Source organism: Papilio machaon, chromosome W (genome assembly GCF_912999745.1).
Source record: "Papilio machaon chromosome W, ilPapMach1.1, whole genome shotgun sequence".
In the NCBI taxonomy this organism is placed as follows: domain Eukaryota; kingdom Metazoa; phylum Arthropoda; class Insecta; order Lepidoptera; family Papilionidae; genus Papilio; species Papilio machaon.
The window spans coordinates 4,919,198-4,935,416 of NC_060015.1; positions in this window are offsets into that span (position 1 = coordinate 4,919,198).

Consider the following 16,219-nt stretch of genomic DNA (forward strand, 5'->3'; position numbering starts at 1 on the left):
ATTATTTGACACAAATGACATCTGCGTTTGGGCGCATAATGTTCGAAAAATACTATTTTATTTTAGCTGATTTTACCCGTATTTTAACATATTAGTTATTACAAAGACTGTAAAGAACAACTAGTTTGTATTTTCTTCCTTACTTTGTATGAATACATGCGAATAAGTGCGTAGTTTCAGTACTTACGATTGAAAGGTTATGTTTTTCTCTTTTCGCTGACTACGGCTTTTACAACCAACAATACAGCAGTATACCATGTTTAATACACTTGATCTCACTAAAACTATAATATCAAAATATTTTTGCACAATTACAGCCACTAAGTACTCACAATTTTCGAAAAATAGCACGAATGTCAAACTTTGTTAGGGACAACCTAGGTTGTTTGTAGGGGACAACCTTTGTTCCAAACAAACCCCAAAGCCTGGTACGCAGACAGGGACAGAAGATAGTTATCCCTGTCTTTGTCACGTCACAGGAATTGGGTATAACTGTATCTCTCTCACTCACGGTATTATTATTACCGTGTCATAGACTTGTATAGATATGACTTGCGCGTTCACCCGTAAGGGACAGATAGAGAGTACTATAGACTATACCTATATATAAGTAAAAGGATTGGGGTTACCAGTTATTTGTTTTGTCCCGAAAATGAATAATTACGATATAATTTAATATATACCAATTTATATATTCCAAATTATATTGTAATTAATAAATGTAATAAATATAAAAAACAATGCGTAATTTTTGTTTATGTGACTAAGATTAGGTAAACAGATTTTTTAGTAATACTTAGTCAGGTCATAAATTCTGTCACATGTTTAATATAAAATAATTGAAACAAGTTTATTCATTATGTGACCATTTATATACCAAAATGAACTTAACAAAACATAGATTCTTATGACACTAAAGTTTATTGAAAATGACCTCCGTGATTTTGAATACAGGCCTTCAATCTGCGCGGCCAGTTGTCTATCGCAGCACGAACGAGGTCCATGTCAATATCGGCGGCTGCCTTAATCTAGGATGTCTTGAGTGACTCCAAAAAAAAGAATTTCCCGATATTTTTTTCCCGCGTACCGCTTCAACAAAGCGCGGCATCTCTTCAGTCTTAGGTCCATTAGACCAGCATTCAAACGATGTCCTGTTTTTCTTCGATATGCACGAAGCCCTCAGTCTTCTTAAAAAGCTACAAAAAACATACCAATATTAAAGTCATATAATTTTAAATTATTCTGTATATCATTACAGTGAACACTATATGTAAAACTACTTAATATTTAACTATTTTGATTGTACTTTCTAAGAAATTAAGTAACCGATTTCGATAAAATTTACATGGGACAAATTAAAAATTATACTCTTTAAAATCAACGGGATAAGAAAGTATCAATAAAAAACACAGCATATACCAGAATTAAAAACTACTCATTTTGAAATCTGTTGAAAATAGTATAAAAAATGTGAATTGTTTCATTTATATACATTACAAATACTATACTTTATTTCCCCTAAATTCAGGGTAATTTTTACAACAAGATGGTGGTATTATTTTTACGGGTAATAACCAACCAATTTGAAAAGAAGTTTAATATGGCCGCTTGTTTCCCAGATCCACAATATATTATTTGACACAAATGACATCTGCGTTTGGGCGCATAATGTTCGAAAAATACGATTTTATTTTAGCTGATTTTACACGTATTTTAACATATTAGTTATTACAAAGACTGTAAAGAACAACTATTTTGTATTTTCTTCTTTATTTTGTATGAATACATTTGAATAGGTGCGTAGTTACAGTACTTACGAGTGAAAGGTTATGTTTTCCTCTTTTCGCTCACTACGGCTTTTACATCCAACAATACAGCAGTATACCATGTTTTATAAACTTTACCTAACTAAAACTGAAATATCAAAATATTTTTACACAATTACAGCGACTAAGTACTCACAATTTTCGAAAAATAACACGAATGTCAAACTTTGTTAGGGACAACCTAGGTTGCTTGTTGGGGACAACCTTTGTTCCAAACAAACCCCAAAGCCTGGTACGCAGAAAGGGAGAGAAGATAGTTATCCCTGTCTTTGTCACGTCACAGGAATTGTGTATGACTGTATCTCTCTCACTCACGGTATTATTATTACCGTGTCATAGACTTGCTGGATCCGAACAACCTCCGTGAATTTGGCCCCTCACTTTAATTTTTTTAACTTTTTTTTACGCAAATCGTTTGAGAATCGTTTGAGAGGGTTTGAGAGAAAAGAAATATCGTTTGAGAGTTCCTACTTTCTCCGTAAAAACAATTTCAAATTCTAGTGTTAAGTTGGCCCCCTCACTTTACTTTTTTTTATTTTTTTAAATGCGAATCGTTAGAGAGTCGTTTGAGAGACATTAAGAGAAAAGAAATATCGTTTGAGAGTTTTTACTTTTTCTGTAATAAATATTTTAATTCTGGGCATCGAAAGTTACAAATCGATTTTCTTTTTTTTCCGAATTAAATATGGCAATCATGCACTTGGACGTTTCAAATTTATTGTGTAGGTAGAGAATGCTTAGAGAGTGATTGAGAGAAAAGAGAAATCCTTTGAGAGTTAATACTTTTTCTTAAATAAATATTTCAATTTCGGAATCGAAAGTTACAGATCGGTTTTCCTTTACTCCGAATTAAATATGGCAATCATGCACTAAGACGTTTCAAATTTATTGTGTAGGTAGAGAATGCTTAGAGAGTGATTGAGAGAAAAGAGAAATCGTTTGAGAGTTAATACTTTTCCTGAAATAAATATTTCAATTTCTGAATCGAAAGTAACAAATCGATTTTCCTTTTTTCCGAATTAAATATGGCAATCATGCACTTAGATGATTTAAATTTATGGTGTAGACAGAGAATGGTAATAGAGTGATTGAGAGAAAACAGAAATCGTTTGAGAGTTAATACTTTTTTTTTAAATAAATATTTCATTATCGGAATCGAAAGTTACAAATCGATTTTCCTTTTATTTCGAATTAAATATGGCAATCATGCACTAAGACGTTTCAAATTTATTGTGTAGGTAGAGAATGCTTAGAGAGTGATTGAGAGAAAAGAGAAATCGTTCGAGAGTTAATACTTTTTCTTAAATAAATATTTCAATTTCGGAATCGAAAGTTACAGATCGGTTTTCCTTTACTCCGAATTAAATATGGCAATCATGCACTAAGACGTTTCAAATTTATTGTGTAGGTAAAGAATGCTTAGAGAGTGATGGAGAGAAAAGAGAAATCGTTTGAGAGTTAATTCTTTTCCTGAAATAAATATTTCAATTTCTGAATCGAAAGTAACAAATCGATTTTCCTTTTTTCCGAATTAAATATGGCAATCATGCACTTAGATGATTTAAATTTATGGTGTAGACAGAAAATGGTTATAGAGTGATTGAGAGAAAACAGAAATCGTTTGAGAGTTAATACTTTTTCTTAAATAAATATTTCAATTTCGGAATCGAAAGTTACAGATCGGTTTTCCTTTACTCCGAATTAAATATGGCAATCATGCACTAAGACGTTTCAAATTTATTGTGTAGGTAAAGAATGCTTAGAGAGTGATGGAGAGAAAAGAGAAATCGTTTGAGAGTTAATTCTTTTCCTGAAATAAATATTTCAATTTCTGAATCGAAAGTAACAAATCGATTTTCCTTTTTTCCGAATTAAATATGGCAATCATGCACTTAGATGATTTAAATTTATGGTGTAGACAGAGAATGGTAATAGAGTGATTGAGAGAAAACAGAAATCGTTTGAGAGTTAATACTTTTTTTGAAATAAATATTTCATTATCGGAATCGAAAGTTAAAATCGATTTTCCTTTTATTTCGAATTAAATATGGCAATCATGCACTAAGACGTTTCAAATTTATTGTGTAGGTAGAAAATGCTTAAAGAGTGATTGAGAGAAAAGAGAAATCGTTTCAGAGTTAATACTTTTTCTTAAACAAAAATTTCAATTTCGGAATCGAAAGTTACAGATCGGTTTTCCTTTACTCCGAAATAAATATGGCAATCATGCACTTGGACGTTTCAAATTTATTGTGTAGGTAGAGAATGGTAAGAGAGTTATTGAAAGAAAAGAGAAATCGTTTGAGAGTTAATATTTTTTCTGAAATATATATTTCAATTTCGGAATCATAAGTAACAAATCGATTTTCCTTTTTTCCGAATTAAATATAGCAATCATGCACTTAGACGATTCAAATTTATGGTGTAGGTAGAGAATGGTAATAGAGTGATTGAGAGAAAACAGAAATCGTTTGAGAGTTAATACTTTTTTTGAAATAAATATTTCATTATCGGAATCGAAAGTTACAAGTCGATTTTCCTTTTATTTCGAATTAAATATGGCAATCATGCACTAAGACGTTTCAAATTTATTATGTAGGTAGAGAATGCTTAGAGAGTGATTGAGAGAAAAGAGAAATCGTTTGAGAGTTAATACTTTTTCTTAAATAAATATTTCAATTTCGGAATCGAAAGTTACAGATCGGTTTTCCTTTACTCCGAAATAAATATGGCAATCATGCACTTGGACGTTTCAAATTTATTGTGTAGGTAGAGAATGGTAAGAGAGTGATTGAAAGAAAAGAGAAATCGTTTGAGAGTTAATATTTTTTCTGAAATATATATTTCAATGTCGGAATCGAAAGTAACAAATCGATTTTCCTTTTTTCCGAATTAAATATAGCAATCATGCACTTAGACGATTCAAATTTATGGTGTAGGTAGAGAATGCTTAGAGAGTGATTGAGAGAAAAGAGAAATCGTTTGAGAGTTAATTCTTTTCCTGAAATAAATATTTCAATTTCTGAATCGAAATTAACAAATCGATTTTCCTTTTTTCCGAATTAAATATGGCAATCATCCACTTAAATGATTTAAATTTATGGTGTAGACAGAGAATGGTAATAGAGTGATTGAGAGAAAACAGAAATCGTTTGAGAGTTAATACTTTTTTTGAAATAAATATTTCATTATCGGAATCGAAAGTTAAAATCGATTTTCCTTTTATTTCGAATTAAATATGGCAATCATGCACTAAGACGTTTCAAATTTATTGTGTAGGTAGAGAATGCTTAAAGAGTGATTGAGAGAAAAGAGAAATCGTTTCAGAGTTAATACTTTTTCTTAAACAAAAATTTCAATTTCGGAATCGAAAGTTTTTTTTTTTTTTTTTTTTTTTTTTTTTTTTTTTTTTTTTTTTTTTTTTTTCTAGAATCAATACAATATATAATAGACAGCAGTACAAAAACCCACAGGGTTTAAGTGTACTCACTGGTCGCTTAGTTTATTACAATCAACAAATTAACAATATTACAGACGTCCTTTACTTCATTTCAATAATTTTACTGAGAAAGATTAAACTGTTTTCAGATCATAAAAACCGTTTGATTGACAATTGTATGATAAATATAAATTATTGAGTTAGAAGTGCCGATTTCAAGGTACTTTTACATTTTGTTGGCTTTTTAACGATTTGGTCAAGCACATCGCTTTCTAGTTCGTTGAGCAGCTGCGGCAAGAGATATTGCCAATTGCGCATACCATATACATTATTGTAAGGAGATAATTTATATTTAGGTACATTAGGTAAATTTCGTAACTGATTAGGCCTTTGATTTAGTTTTAATTGGGGTAAGTTATCTATTTCATCACAAATAGTATACAATTTAATTTTTTTATGGATATCTAAAATGTTACAGTAACGGAAAATATTCTGCTCATTGCATGATTTTTTTAAATGCTTTGGTATGATTATTTTAAGTATTTTTAGTTGCAACAAATATATATTGTTTATATAGCTACTGTATGTTCTGCCGTAACTGCTCAACCCATAGCCTATGACAGCGTCGGCCAGAGCGTTGTACAACATTCTCAAAATCTTATACGGTAATTTCTCTCTGAGCAGGGACAGCCTAGAAAGAACTGATCTTAGCTTTTTACAAACGTAATCTATATGTGGCTTCCAGTTAAGCTTACTATCTACAATAAGTCCTAAGTATTTATGTTCCTTGACAATTTCAATTGAGGTACAACCTTTGTTGCAAACGGGTATTTGTCGGTGTAGGCATTGGTGTGAATGTGCTGTTATGGAAGGTTTGATTAATGATTTAATATGAGAGGAATGTATGTGCATGAGCTTAGTTTTTTCGTGGTTTATGACCAAGCCTACATCGTGAGCCCATTTGCATAACAAATCAAAATTTAACTGCATTTTGTCTATTGCGTTCGTTAGGCATTGATCTGCTACAACAATGCAAGTATCGTCAGCAAATTGGTATACAGAGCCCTCAGTTAGTACGTTACACAAGTCGTTACAATATAGTAGGTATTCCGTCGGGCCCAGTACAGAACCTTGAGCGGTGCCTTCTTCAGTTGGAATGAAATCACTAAAAACGTTATTTATCTTTAATGTCGTTAATCGGTTGTTGTGGTAATTTTTAAATAAATCTAAAAGAGGTCCCTGTATGCCATTTTGTGCGAGTTTCTCATATAAAGTTGAGAATTTTAAAGTTTCAAATGCCTTACTAAAATCTATAAACATTGCAAGTACATGCTTCTTTTCATTCAGGTAACTGTTAACATCATTCGTGAATTTACATAATAGTTGCGTTGTGTTTTTATTTTTTTGAAAACCATATTGACGTTCGTCTATTATGTTGTTATTAATTAGATACTTGCACAATTCATTGCCGATATACTTTTCTATAATTTTATCTATACAAGAGAGAATTGTGATTGGCCTATAGTTATTAAAAACATTGAAAGCACCCTTTTTGTGTATTGGTCTTATAACACCAATTTTTAACTTATCTGGGTAAGTACTTTTCGCTATGCATACATTTATAAGATGTGTTATTACAGGAGTTAATTGTTCACATACATATTTAATGTCCGAGGCACGTATGCCGTCATAACCTGGACTTTTATTAATATTCAGATTTTTTATTATAGTCTCAACAACCTCAATTTTTGCCTTTTTTAATCTCATTGTAGTTTCCGGACGATTTATATATTTTTGTTCATCTAACAATGGATTATTACAAGAGTAGCTAATATTTTTAACATTATTTCTAAATTCTCGAGCAAAGTTATTTACTAGGTCTTGTAACTTACAGTTTGAAAAGGACTTTGTAATTGTGTCATCTAACGATTTAGTTATTTTTCCACATAATTTATTTATAATTTGCCATAATATTATTGGGTTATGAAAATTACTCTGTACATCTTTTTTAATTACTCTGTTTCTTAAGTTGTTAATGTATTTATTTGTTTTATTTCTATATTTATTGTATAATAATTTGTTTTCTTTATTACTCATATCTTTTAACCAAATTTTTAGCAACTCCTTTCTTTTAGCACACATATAAAGCATTCTGTTATTTACCCAATTACAAAGTCCACGTTTATTTAATTTTACATTACAAATATATCTGCATTTATCATAAACAATGTTAAACTTCTCTAAAATAAAATTCAATACGTCATTAGGGTCTTCGTATGCAAGCGCCGGGCTCCAGTCAATATCGCGCAATAGAGATTGGACTTTATTTTTATCGAGTTTAAGTACGTTTTGCCTATTCCGCACTATACTACAGTTATCGACAATGACTAATCCGGTAATGAAGTGGTCGGCGATCGCATTGTTTACAACTGCAGTTTTTATGAATCGTTCAGTGTTATTTTGTAGTAACGACGCACGGATAAAAATATGATCTATACATGTTTTGGTAATGCGATCATTTTTTAATTCCACTCGCGTATATTGACTGATTCCCGATTCTAATCCTAACTCGCTCAATACATTTAAATATTGTAAGGTGAGGGTGTTACATTGTGATATATCAATGTTCATATCACCTATAAGCACATAATTGGTCTTCGATGGGGATAACTTGATTAGTCGCGACAATTCGTAAACAAAAAGTGGCTTACTTAAGTTCGGCGGCCTGTACACCACACAGATGTCCGTCTTGTAGTCATAACTTGTAGTTACAGATCGGTTTTCCTTTACTCCGAAATAAATATGGCAATCATGCACTTGGACGTTTCAAATTTATTGTGTAGGTAGAGAATGGTAAGAGAGTTATTGAAAGAAAAGAGAAATCGTTTGAGAGTTAATATTTTTTCTGAAATATATATTTCAATTTCGGAATCATAAGTAACAAATCGATTTTCCTTTTTTCCGAATTAAATATAGCAATCATGCACTTAGACGATTCAAATTTATGGTGTAGGTAGAGAATGGTAATAGAGTGATTGAGAGAAAACAGAAATTGTTTGAGAGTTAATACTTTTTTTGAAATAAATATTTCATTATCGGAATCGAAAGTTACAAGTCGATTTTCCTTTTATTTCGAATTAAATATGGCAATCATGCACTAAGACGTTTCAAATTTATTGTGTAGGTAGAGAATGCTTAGAGAGTGATTGAGAGAAAAGAGAAATCGTTTGAGAGTTAATACTTTTTCTTAAATAAATATTTCAATTTCGGAATCGAAAGTTACAGATCGGTTTTCCTTTACTCCGAAATAAATATGGCAATCATGCACTTGGACGTTTCAAATTTATTGTGTAGGTAGAGAATGGTAAGAGAGTGATTGAAAGAAAAGAGAAATCGTTTGAGAGTTAATATTTTTTCTGAAATATATATTTCAATGTCGGAATCGAAAGTAACAAATCGATTTTCCTTTTTTCCGAATTAAATATAGCAATCATGCACTTAGACGATTCAAATTTATGGTGTAGGTAGAGAATGCTTAGAGAGTGATTGAGAGAAAAGAGAAATCGTTTGAGAGTTAATTCTTTTCCTGAAATAAATATTTCAATTTCTGAATCGAAAGTAACAAATCGATTTTCCTTTTTTCCGAATTAAATATGGCAATCATCCACTTAAATGATTTAAATTTATGGTGTAGACAGAGAATGGTAATAGAGTGATTGAGAGAAAACAGAAATCGTTTGAGAGTTAATACTTTTTTTGAAATAAATATTTCATTATCGGAATCGAAAGTTAAAATCGATTTTCCTTTTATTTCGAATTAAATATGGCAATCATGCACTAAGACGTTTCAAATTTATTGTGTAGGTAGAAAATGCTTAAAGAGTGATTGAGAGAAAAGAGAAATCGTTTCAGAGTTAATACTTTTTCTTAAACAAAAATTTCAATTTCGGAATCGAAAGTTACAGATCGGTTTTCCTTTACTCCGAAATAAATATGGCAATCATGCACTTGGACGTTTCAAATTTATTGTGTAGGTAGAGAATGCTTAGAGAGTGATTGAGAGAAAAGAGAAATCATTTGAGAGTTAATACTTTTTCTTAAATAAATATTTCAATTTCGGAATCGAAAGTTACAGATCGGTTTTCCTTTACTCCGAAATAAATATGGCAATCATGCACTTGGACGTTTCAAATTTATTGTGTAGGTAGAGAATGGTAAGAGAGTGATTGAAAGAAAAGAGAAATCGTTTGAGAGTTAATATTTTTTTTGAAATATATATTTCAATGTCGGAATCGAAAGTAACAAATCGATTTTCCTTTTATCCGAATTAAATATAGCAATCATGCACTTAGACGATTCAAATTTATGGTGTAGGTAGGGAATGGTAATAGAGTGATTGAGAGAAAAGAGAAATCGTTTGAGAGTTAATACATTTCCTGAAATATATATTTCAATGTCGGAATCGAAAGTTACTAATCGATTTTCCTTTTTTTCCAAAATAATTATGGCAATCATGCATTTAGACGTTTCAAATTTATTGTGTAGGTAGAGAATGAATAGAGAGTGATTGAGAGAAAAGAGAAATCGTTTGAGAGTTAATACTTTTCCTGAAATAAATATTTCAATTTCTGAATCGAAAGTAACAAATCGATTTTCCTTTTTTCCGAATTAAATATGGCAATCATGCACTTAGACGATTCAAATTTATGGTGTAGGTAGAGAATGGTAATAGAGTGATTGAGAGAAAAGAGAAATCGTTTGAGAGTTAATATTTTTTCTGAAATATATATTTCAATTTCGGAATCATAAGTAACAAATCGATTTTCCTTTTTTCCGAATTAAATATAGCAATCATGCACTTAGACGATTCAAATTTATGGTGTAGGTAGAGAATGGTAATAGAGTGATTGAGAGAAAACAGAAATTGTTTGAGAGTTAATACTTTTTTTGAAATAAATATTTCATTATCGGAATCGAAAGTTACAAGTCGATTTTCCTTTTATTTCGAATTAAATATGGCAATCATGCACTAAGACGTTTCAAATTTATTGTGTAGGTAGAGAATGCTTAGAGAGTGATTGAGAGAAAAGAGAAATCGTTTGAGAGTTAATACTTTTTCTTAAATAAATATTTCAATTTCGGAATCGAAAGTTACAGATCGGTTTTCCTTTACTCCGAAATAAATATGGCAATCATGCACTTGGACGTTTCAAATTTATTGTGTAGGTAGAGAATGGTAAGAGAGTGATTGAAAGAAAAGAGAAATCGTTTGAGAGTTAATATTTTTTCTGAAATATATATTTCAATGTCGGAATCGAAAGTAACAAATCGATTTTCCTTTTTTCCGAATTAAATATAGCAATCATGCACTTAGACGATTCAAATTTATGGTGTAGGTAGAGAATGCTTAGAGAGTGATTGAGAGAAAAGAGAAATCGTTTGAGAGTTAATTCTTTTCCTGAAATAAATATTTCAATTTCTGAATCGAAAGTAACAAATCGATTTTCCTTTTTTCCGAATTAAATATGGCAATCATCCACTTAAATGATTTAAATTTATGGTGTAGACAGAGAATGGTAATAGAGTGATTGAGAGAAAACAGAAATCGTTTGAGAGTTAATACTTTTTTTGAAATAAATATTTCATTATCGGAATCGAAAGTTAAAATCGATTTTCCTTTTATTTCGAATTAAATATGGCAATCATGCACTAAGACGTTTCAAATTTATTGTGTAGGTAGAAAATGCTTAAAGAGTGATTGAGAGAAAAGAGAAATCGTTTCAGAGTTAATACTTTTTCTTAAACAAAAATTTCAATTTCGGAATCGAAAGTTACAGATCGGTTTTCCTTTACTCCGAAATAAATATGGCAATCATGCACTTGGACGTTTCAAATTTATTGTGTAGGTAGAGAATGCTTAGAGAGTGATTGAGAGAAAAGAGAAATCATTTGAGAGTTAATACTTTTTCTTAAATAAATATTTCAATTTCGGAATCGAAAGTTACAGATCGGTTTTCCTTTACTCCGAAATAAATATGGCAATCATGCACTTGGACGTTTCAAATTTATTGTGTAGGTAGAGAATGGTAAGAGAGTGATTGAAAGAAAAGAGAAATCGTTTGAGAGTTAATATTTTTTTTGAAATATATATTTCAATGTCGGAATCGAAAGTAACAAATCGATTTTCCTTTTATCCGAATTAAATATAGCAATCATGCACTTAGACGATTCAAATTTATGGTGTAGGTAGGGAATGGTAATAGAGTGATTGAGAGAAAAGAGAAATCGTTTGAGAGTTAATACATTTCCTGAAATATATATTTCAATGTCGGAATCGAAAGTTACTAATCGATTTTCCTTTTTTTCCAAAATAATTATGGCAATCATGCATTTAGACGTTTCAAATTTATTGTGTAGGTAGAGAATGAATAGAGAGTGATTGAGAGAAAAGAGAAATCGTTTGAGAGTTAATACTTTTCCTGAAATAAATATTTCAATTTCTGAATCGAAAGTAACAAATCGATTTTCCTTTTTTCCGAATTAAATATGGCAATCATGCACTTAGACGATTCAAATTTATGGTGTAGGTAGAGAATGGTAATAGAGTGATTGAGAGAAAAGAGAAATCGTTTGAGAGTTAATACTTTTTTTGAAATAAATATTTCAATTTCGGAATAGAAAGTTACGGATCGATTTTCCTTTTTTTGAATTAAATATGGGAATCATGAGGATAAACGATTCAAATTTACTGTGTAGGTAGAGAATGATTATAGATTGATTTAAACAAAAGAGAAATCGTTTGAGAGTTAATACTTTTTCTGAAATAAATATTTCAATTTTTGAGAGTTGTAAGTTTTTGAAAATCGATTTGTTACTTTCGATTCCGACATTGAAATATATATTTCAGAAAAAGTATTAACTCTCAATCGATTTATCTTTTCTCTCAATCACTCTCTAAGCATTCTCTACCTACACAATAAATTTGAAACGTCTTAGTGCATGATTGCCATATTTAATTCGAAATAAAAGGAAAATCGACTTGTAACTTTCGATTCCGATAGTGAAATATTTATTTCAAAAAAAGTATTAACTCTCAAACGATTTCTCTTTTCTCTCAATCACTCTCTATTCATTCTCTACCTACACAATAAATTTGAAACGTCTAAATGCATGATTGCCATAATTATTTTGGAAAAAAAGGAAAATCGATTAGTAACTTTCGATTCCGACATTGAAATATATATTTCAGGAAATGTATTAACTCTCAAACGATTTCTCTTTTCTCTCAATCACTCTATTACCATTCCCTACCTACACCATAAATTTGAATCGTCTAAGTGCATGATTGCTATATTTAATTCGGAAAAAAGGAAAATCGATTTGTTACTTATGATTCCGAAATTGAAATATATATTTCAGAAAAAATATTAACTCTCAAACGATTTCTCTTTTCTTTCAATCACTCTCTTACCATTCTCTACATACACAATAAATTTGAAACGTCCAAGTGCATGATTGCCATATTTATTTCGGAGTAAAGGAAAACCGATCTGTAACTTTCGATTCCGAAATTGAAATTTTTGTTTAAGAAAAAGTATTAACTCTCAAACGATTTCTCTTTTCTCTCAATCACTCTTTAAGCATTCTCTACCTACACAATAAATTTGAAACGTCTTAGTGCATGATTGCCATATTTAATTCGAAATAAAAGGAAAATCGATTTTAACTTTCGATTCCGATAATGAAATATTTATTTCAAAAAAAGTATTAACTCTCAAACGATTTCTGTTTTCTCTCAATCACTTTATTACCATTCTCTGTCTACACCATAAATTTAAATCATCTAAGTGCATGATTGCCATATTTAATTCGGAAAAAAGGAAAATCGATTTGTTACTTTCGATTCAGAAATTGAAATATTTATTTCAGGAAAAGAATTAACCCTCAAACGATTTCTCTTTTCTCTCAATCACTCTCTTAGCATTCTCTACCTACACAATAAATTTGAAACGTCTTAGTGCATGATTGCCATATTTAATTCGGAGTAAAGGAAAACCGATCTGTAACTTTCGATTCCGAAATTGAAATATTTATTTAAGAAAAAGTATTAACTCTCAAACGATTTCTGTTTTCTCTCAATCACTCTATTACCATTCTCTGTCTACACCATAAATTTAAATCATCTAAGTGCATGATTGCCATATTTAATTAGGAAAAAAGGAAAATCGATTTGTTACTTTCGATTCAGAAATTGAAATATTTATTTCAGGAAAAGAATTAACTCTCAAACGATTTCTCTTTTCTCGCAATCACTCTCTAAGCATTCTCTACCTACACAATAAATTTGAAACGTCCAAGTGCATGATTGCCATATTTAATTCGGAAAAAAAAAGAAAATCGATTTGTAACTTTCGATGCCCAGAATTAAAATATTTATTACAGAAAAAGTAAAAACTCTCAAACGATATTTCTTTTCTCTTAATGTCTCTCAAACGATTCTCAAACGATTTGCGTAAAAAAAAGTTAAAAAAATTAAAGTGAGGGGGCCAACTTCACGGAGGTGAACAACCTCCGTGAATCCTACTTAAAAATGATCCTACTTTCTCCGTAAAAACAATTTCAAATTCTAGTGTGAAGCTGGCCCCCACACTTTACTTTTTTTCCTTTTTTTCAATGCGAATCGTTAGGGAGTCGTTTGAGAGACATTAAGAGAAAAGAAATATCGTTTGAGAGTTTTTACTTTTTCTGTAATAAATATTTTAATTATGGGCATCGAAAGTTACAAATCGATTTTCTTTTTTTTTCCGAATTAAATATGGCAATCATGCACTTGGACGTTTCAAATTTATTGTGTAGGTAGAGAATGCTTAGAGAGTGATTGCGAGAAAAGAGAAATCGTTTGAGAGTTAATTCTTTTCCTGTAATAAATATTTCAATTTCTGAATCGAAAGTAACAAATCGATTTTCCTTTTTTCCGAATTAAATATGGCAATCATGCACTTAGATGATTTAAATTTATGGTGTAGACAGAGAATGGTAATAGAGTGATTGAGAGAAAACAGAAATCGTTTGAGAGTTAATACTTTTTTTGAAATAAATATTTCAATGTCGGAATCGAAAGTTACAAATCGATTTTTCTTTTATTACGAATTAAATATGGCAATCATGCACTAAGACGTTTCAAATTTATTGTGTAGGTAGAGAATGCTTAGAGAGTGATTGAGAGAAAAGAGAAATCGTTTGAGAGTTAATTCTTTTCCTGAAATAAATATTTCAATTTCTGAATCGAAAGTAACAAATCGATTTTCCTTTTTTCCGAATTAAATATGGCAATCATGCACTTAGACGATTTAAATTTATGGTGTAGGTAGAGAATGGTAATAGAGTGATTGAGAGAAAACAGAAATCGTTTGAGAGTTAATACTTTTTTTGAAATAAATATTTCAATGTCGGAATCGAAAGTTACAAATCGATTTTCCTTTTATTACGAATTAAATATGGCAATCATGCACTAAGACGTTTCAAATTTATTGTGCAGGTAGAGAATGCTTAGGCAGTGATTGAGAGGAAAGAGAAATCGTTTGAGAGTAGATACTTTTCCTGAAATAAATATTTCAATTTCGGAATCGTAAGTAACAAATCGATTTTCAAAAACTTACAAATCTCAAAAATTGAAATATTTATTTCAGAAAAAGTATTAACTCTCAAACGATTTATCTTTTCTCTCAATCACTCTCTAATACAGATTAAGAATTATATAGATACGGCACGCGCGTTCACCCGTAAGGGACAGATAGAAAGTACTATAGATTATACCTATATATAAGTGAAAGGATTGATTGGGGTTACCAGTTATTTGTTTTGTCCCGAAAATGAATAATTACGATATAATTTAATATATACCAATTTATATATTCCAAATTAAACTGTAATTAATAAATGTAATAAATATAAAAAACAATACGTAATTTTTGTTTATGTGACTAAGATTAGGTAAACAGATTTTTTGGTAATACTTAGTCAATATGTATGTACTTAGTATGTTTAATATAAAATAATTGAAACAAGTTTATTCATTATGTGACCATTTATATACCAAAATGAACTTAACAAAACATAGATTCTTATGACACTAAAGTTTATTCAAAATGACCTCCGTGATTTTGAATACAGGCCTTCAATCTGCTCGGCCAGTCGTCTATCGCAGCACGAACGAGGTCCATGTCAATATCGGCGGCTGCCTTAATCAAGGATGTCTTGAGTGACTCCAAAAAAAGAATTTCCCGATATTTTTTCCCGCGTACCGCTTCAACAAAGCGCGGCATCTCTTCAGTCTTTGGTCCATTAGACGAGCATTCAAACGATGTCCTGTTTTTCTTCAATATGCACGAAGCCCTAAGTCTTCATAATAAGCTACAAAAAACATAAAAATATTATAGTCATATACAGTCAAAATCTGTTATAACGACATCGAAGGGACTACTCATATTGAGTCGTAAAAACCGATAGTTGTAACAACCGGTGACAGGTATTAATAGGAAAGATATGTACAGGGTGGGCCACGGATGCGTACGAATTTAAAATCGCTATAGCGTTGGAACGGGGTAAGGGAGCGGAGTGCGGGAGGTGGGGATCTGTAGCTCGGTTCTTGGAAATTTTGTCGCGATGGTGCACTTCCCGGGTGAACAGCGTGCGTTCTGTGTTAAAAATTAGTACAAAAATGCCGATTCGGGCGTTATTGTTCGACGTTTATTTCGCTCTCACTATGGATTGCATGACTTAAAACAGTGTCCGAGTGAAAGTTTGATTAGGGCGTGGGTCAGAAAGTTCGAGGCTACCGGTTCGACCCTCAATCAGAAACCTAAGGGGCCCAAAAGGACAACAAGGTCAGAGGAAAACATAAACGAAGTCGGAGCTTCCGTATTTCTTTTTCCCGCAGCTGTCAGAATTTCAA